At 40.2% G+C, this 6786-nt stretch overlaps 1 long non-coding RNA gene across 1 annotated transcript; it reads left to right on the top strand.

The window, feature by feature from the left end:
* Positions 1 to 170: 170 nt before the first annotated feature.
* On the top strand, positions 171 to 2485 carry LOC105503384. Its single transcript, XR_001000470.1, has 3 exons — positions 171 to 346; positions 577 to 679; positions 944 to 2485. It is a non-coding gene; the product is annotated as an uncharacterized LOC105503384 (long non-coding RNA).
* Positions 2486 to 6786: the final 4301 nt, after the last annotated feature.

The raw sequence follows: 6786 nt of genomic DNA, 5'->3' as shown, positions 1-6786 counted from the left end.
CCGCCGCCGGCTCAGAGGCGGCCCTTCACCGGAAGTGAAACCGAAACGGAGCTGAGCGCCTGACTGAGGCCGGACCCTCGGCCTGCTGCGCGTGTAAACACTGAAACCACGTCACGTGATCAACGCTGTTCCCTCCCCCCGCGGGCTCAGCCCCCTCGGCCCCGCCCTCTCTCTTCAAGTGGCCAGGGAGCGCGCGCATGCGCGCTTCTGGGAACGGGCCGGGGATTCGGGTCGAACGTCAGACGCGCGGGCCGGGCGTGCGCGGGCTCGGCGGCGGGCGGGAAGGCTGAAGGGCGGTGACAGGTCGCACCGCCTCGCGAGGGCCGGAACGCCCATTTCTGCAGAGGTGCACTCAGTGGCGTGGGAAATCAAATGTATCCGGTTATCCCAGTTCGGCCTCGCTAGGATTCCCGGGGGATGTCTGGTTTGGTTTGGTTTGTTTCAAAGTAGCGGAGAGCCTGACTGAGCGGGAGGTGGAGTGGAAGGCGAGAATAGGGGTGAAGGATTAGACAGAAGAAGACTTTGAACTAGGAACGGTGGCAACTAGGGTGACCCAGGCTTTTGTGACCCGTAGAGGCAGAGGGTGAGGAGTCACGCCCTCTCTCACCAGATTTTGGGTGGCCCTGTGGAGACACCCTGTGCCCTTTAAGGGACATGGATTGAGTCAGGACCTCAAAATGTTAGCCTTTCCTCAGACCCAGCTTTGACCCACGTACTTCATACTTTCACTTGACCATGTATTTTTTAAAAATTGGGTTAAGCACTTGAGGTTCATTTCTGCCCCTACTCTATGTGCACCCTGTACCAGAGGGTGGGGTGAACACGTGTGTAGCACTCATGCGTCCTGTCTACAGGGGCCGATGCACCTACTTGCAACCCTTTACCTTCTACTGTGAAACAAACCTCAACTTTTTCTTATTCCGGTTTTGCACCGTGCTTATAGCTGCCTTAATCCATGTTCCCTTTGGGATGCTGGTATCCAACTGAGAAGTTTATGTACCTATCATGTGCCAGGCACTGTGCTAAGTGCTAGCGAGAAGTCGATGAGCAAAACAGAAAAGAAAAAAAAAGAAGAAAAGACTGCCAGCATTGAACTTAGAACCTAGCAAAGTAGATGGACATAAATCAAATTATCAGACAAGTAAATGAGGAGTTGCAGCTGTGATAAGGGATATGAAGAATAGGTGCTTCCATGATGGCGGAACATGACTCAGTCTGGGGTGGAGAAGGGGAAATGATTCTAGCTGGAATATGGCAGGTGAGAGTTAATTGGTAGCACTGGGTTGGCGGAGGCAGGATGACCTGCCTCAGGCAGTTGCCCCAGAATGAGAGGATTGTTGCTGCTGGTGGAACTCCAGCTTTAAAGCAGTGGATCTAGGGCCACATTCCTCAAGGCCATAGTAAACAGGAAAGACCTTTTGGACTAGAGTCTTTGAAGTAGTCACATGAGGCCAAGACCCCAAGAGGGCTGAAAGAGAATCTCATCAGGCTGAATGGGAGCAGAGCATTAGCTGTAACTCCAATGTATTATAGTAAAAGGGTACACATTGATTACAATGATTATACCCCTCCAAGTGTAAGATGTTCAATTTACCCAGGGCTTAAAAATATGTCAACTCTTCACAACCATTTTTACTATAAGCCACACTCAACCTGTGTTGTTCCCTGAACCTATGATGCACTTTCATCCGTTCATGTCTCTACATATCCTTCCTGGGCCCCGTAGAGGCCCTACCCCTTATGGTTTTCAGCTGGATTCCCATTAGCTAGTTATTTTCTCTCAGGTACAGAGAGTTAACTATGCTCTTCAATTTTCAGCACATTGTCATATCGGTCCCTACAAGGTCCTTATTTATATTATTTTATATTTTTTATATTATTTTTTCCTCATCTTCCTCAATCCCCACTCATTCTTCGAGACACAAACTGCAATGTGTTTGATAGAGATTCTTGATAATTTAAGACAGATAATGTTTTGTTTATGCTTCTTGCGTTTACAGAGATGGTATTGGACTGTAAATCTCTCTTTACAACTGTTTTACTCAACACTCTGTTTTTGAGCTATACCCACATTGCTGTGTGTACACCTAGTTTGCTACTGAGTACGCCAGAAATTGTATCCATACATATCCCTACTGATCGGGCATCTAGGTTACTGCCAACTCCCTGAGGTCATACTGTGGTGAAAACCCTTGTGAATGTCTTTACAAACCTTTGCCAGAACTTATTTTGTGCTCTTGTAGAACTTTGTGCATACCTAAACTGCTTGGCATATAGCAGGGACCCAACAAATGTTGAATACCTCTACTATGATGGTTAGTGTATCAGAATAATTTATTTATATTTCTGTTTTCCTTATTGAATTATTAGTACCTTCCAGACAGGGCAAATGTCTTTTCTATCTTTGTGTCCCTGGCACATTAAAAGTGGGTGATTTCAAGGTATATTCAATGAATGCTTAAATACTTATCCTCACTGCCAGTACATACTGCCACTTAGTCTTGCCCACATGACTCTCAGTCTCAGCCTCACTCTGATCTCTAGCTTTTGATATTTCCCCTTTCAAGATAGCTTACCTGAATTCAGACACTGAGCTCAGGCCTGATCATGAGCCTGCTCTTCTAAAATCCTCTCTCTCTCTCTCTCTCATTCTCTCTCACACACATTCTCTCTCTCTCTCCTTTCTCTCATTACAGGCAGCTCCTGCCCTCCAATTCATTGCTCAAGCCTAAAACAGACATTTTGACCTTCTTTCACACATCAAATCCATCAGCAAATCATTGTAGAATCCAGAATCTGTTTCTCATCATTTTCTCAGCTAAAACCGTAGTCCAAGCTTCCATTCTCTTACCTGCATTGTGGCAACAACTTCTTTGCTGGTATCCCTGCAGTCACTGTTCACTGTTGTCCTCTCTCTGACAGTTCTCAGCACAGAAGACAGAATGACCCTGTTCAGGTGTCAATCAAATCACTCTGCCACTCAGAATCCCCCAGTGACTCCCTACATCTCTCAGAGTAAAAGCCAGAGTCATTATTTATTCTGGCTTCAGTGTCCTATATACTCTGACTTCTGTTATCTCCTCTATCTCACCTTCTGCTTTCCCCCTTCACTTCATTCCAGTGAATGAAATCTATCTAGTTCACCTAGATTTTCTCCTATGTTATCTTTCAGAAGTTTTACAGTTTTGTGTTTTGCATTTGGGTTCTATGATCCATTTTAAGTAATTTTTTTGAAAGATATAAGGTCTGTATCTAGATTATTTTTTGCATATGAATGTCCAGTTATTCCAGCACCATTTATTGAAAAGGCCATTGTTTCTCATTCCAGTCAATGTTTTCTTTGTTGTTTCTTGCAAATACCAGACAGGTTCTGTCTGTCTCCTCTCACTAGAGTGTAAGCTCAGTGAGAACAAAGATTTCCATTTGTTTTATTCACTGCTTGTCCCCAGCGCCTACCACAGTGTCTGGAACATAGTGAATGTTTACTAAATATTACATGAATGAATGAATATGTGTTGAGGACCCAGCCAAGGTTGAGTCAGCTCTCATACCTATATTTATCTGATATTGGAATGATGCTTCAGTGTTTCTAGCCCAGCCTTGGCCCCTGGTTTCCATTAAATTGCTGCCTGTTGTCTTTGCATTGATTTATTCTGTGCTATTTCCTGCTCCTTCGCAATTTGAGCCCTCTGAGTCTTTTTCATGCCTCAATCCCAGCTGAAATGCCTTCTGCCCTTTCCGACTCGCAAATTTTATGTACCCTTCAGGACACAGCTAAAGTCACACTTCTTTCTTGACACTTTCTCTCACAATTTCCTTTAACCGTGACCTCTCATTCAAATGAGATATTAGAAAAAAAATAATTAATTGGCTTTATTTTTTAGAACAGTTTTAGATTGATGGAAAAATTAAGCGATAGTGGAGAGAGTTTCTGTGTACTCCCTAATCTCCCCTCCTCCCCTACAGTTCCTCCTATTATTAACATCTTGCATTCATATTGTACATTTATTACAGCTGATGCATTATTACTAACTAAAGTCTATAGTTTACATTAAGACTCACTCTTTGTGTTGCACAGCTCTGTGGGTTTTGAAAAAAGCATAGCATATCCACCATTAGTGTGTCAGCAGAACAGTTACACTGCACTAAAAAATTCCTCGTGTTCCACCTATTCATCTGGTACACCTTCAACCAACCACTGGCAATCGCTGATGTTTTTACTTTCTGTAGAGTTTTGCCTTTTCCATAATGTCACAGAGTTGGAATCATATAGTATGTAGTCTTTTCATACTGCTTTTTTTTTACTTAGCAATAATACATTTAACATTCTTCTTTGTCTTTCATGGCTTGATAGTTTTCTTTTATTGTGCACAATATTCTACTGTATGGATATACCATGGTTTGTTTATCCATTTATTTATTGAAAGACATCTTGGTTGCTTTCAGTCTTTTAAAATTATGAATAAGCTTACTGTAAACTTTCTTGTACAGGTTTTTGTATGGACATGAGTTTTCAACTCATTTAGGTAAATACCAAGGAGCATGATTGCTGGATTATATGGTAAGACTATGTTTGGCTTTATCAAAAATTACCAGATGGTCTTCCAAAGTGGCTGTAACAGTTTGCATTTTCACCAGCAATGAATGAGACTTCCTGTTACTCCACATCCTTGCCAACATTTGGGGTTGACATTATTTTGAATTTTGGCTATTTTAATAGGTGCATAGTAGAATCTTATTGTTTTAGTTTGCAATTTCCTAATGACGTATGGCATTGGGCATCTTATGCTTAATTGCCATCTATCTATCTTCTTTGATAAGGTGTCTGCTCAGATCTATTACCCATTGGGTTGTTTTTTTAATGATGATTTTTAAGTGTTCTTTATATATTTTAGATATCAGCCCTTTATCAGATTATGTATTTTGCAGATACTTTCTCCCAGACTGTGGCTTGTCTTTTCATTCATTTAACAATGTCTTTCATAGAGCAGACGTTTCTAATTAAAATATTTCAACTGTTCAATTTTTTTCATGGATCATGCTTTTAGCATTGTACCCAAAATGTCATCACCAAACACAAGTTCACCTAGATTTTCTCCTATGTTATCTTTCAGAAGTGTTACGGTTTTGTGTTTTGCATTTAAGTCTATGATCCATTTTGAGTAAATTTTTGTGAAAGATATAAGGTCTGTGTCTAGATTATTTTTTGCATATGAATGTCCAGTTATTCCAGCACTGTTTGTTGAAAAGACCATTGTTTTTCCATTGAATTATTTGCTCCTTTGTCAATGATCAGTTGACTGTATTTGTATGGGTCTAATTCTGGCATCTTTATTTTGTTCCATTTATCTACAGTTGGCCCTCTGTATCCATGGGTTCTGCATCAACAGATTCAACCAACGACAGACCAAAAATATTCTTTAAAAATCCCCTAAAAAAGGCCAGGAGCGGTGGCTCATGCCTGTAATTTTGGCACTTTGGGAGGCAGAGGGAGGGGGATGATGAGGTCAGGAGTTCGAGACTAGCCTGGCCAACATAGTGAAGCCCCATCTCTACTAAAAATACAAAAAATTAGCTGGGCATGGTGGTGGGCACCTGTAATCCATGGTGCTCAGGAAGGTGAGGCAGGAGAATTGCTTGAACCCGGGAGGCGGAGGTTGCACTGAGCCAAGACCACGCCACTGCACTCCAGCTCTGATGACAGCACAAGACTCAGTCTCAAAAAGAAAATCCCCTAGAAATAACAATATAACAATAAAAATAATACAAATAAAAAATCAATAAAGTGGAACAACTGTTACATAGCATTTACACTGTATTAGGTATTACATATAATCTAGAGGTGATTTAAAGTATACAGGAGGAGGATATGCATAGGTTATATGCAAATACTACATCGTATTATATAAGAAACTTGAGAATCCATGGATTTTGGTATCCTCAGACATTCTGCAACCAGTTTCCCCCAGATACTGAGGAACAACTTTATTTCTCTTTTCTTTCATCAATACCCTACTGTCTTGATTACTGTAACTTTATAATAAGCCTTGAAGTAAGATAGTGTCTGTCTTCCAACTTTGTTCTTCCTCAATATTATACTGCCTATTCTGGATCTTCTGTCTTTCCATATAGACTTTACAGTCAGTTTGTCAATATTCACTAAATAACTTGCTAGGATTTTGATTCAGATAGCATTGAATCTATAGATCAAGTTGGGAAGAAGTGACAGCTTAACAATATTAATCTTGCTATTTATGAACATGGGATATTTCTCAATTTATTTAGATTTTTCATTTCTTTCATAAGGTGTTGAACTACATCCTGTACATATTTTGTTAGATTTATACCTAAATATTTTGTTTTTCAGTGCTGATTTGAATGGCATGTTTTTAATTTCAAATTCCAATTGTTCATTGCTGATATATAAATTTCCCTCTCATCACTGCTTTTGCTGCATCCCATAAATTTTAATAAGTTTATTTTTTCATTTAGTTCAAAATATTTTTAATATCTCTTGAAACGTCTTCTTTGATCCGTATATTATTTAGAAGTGTGTTGTTTAATATCCAAATATTTGAGGGCATTGCCCAGCTATATTTCTAGGTTTCTAAAAATACCTAGTTTGATTTTATTGTAATCTGTGAAAATATCTTGTTTGATTTCTATTTTTTTTTTAATTTTTAAGGTGAATTTTATGAAACAGAATGTGGTCTATCTTGATTAATGTTCCATGTGAACATGAGAGAAATGTGTATTCTGTCTCTGTTGGATCAAATAGTCTATAAA

Source organism: Colobus angolensis, unplaced genomic scaffold, assembly GCF_000951035.1.
Source record: "Colobus angolensis palliatus isolate OR3802 unplaced genomic scaffold, Cang.pa_1.0 Scaffold85, whole genome shotgun sequence".
Lineage (NCBI taxonomy): Eukaryota > Metazoa > Chordata > Mammalia > Primates > Cercopithecidae > Colobus > Colobus angolensis.
Note: the sequence above shows the minus strand (reverse complement) of the source record. Positions and strands in the feature narration are given on the sequence as shown.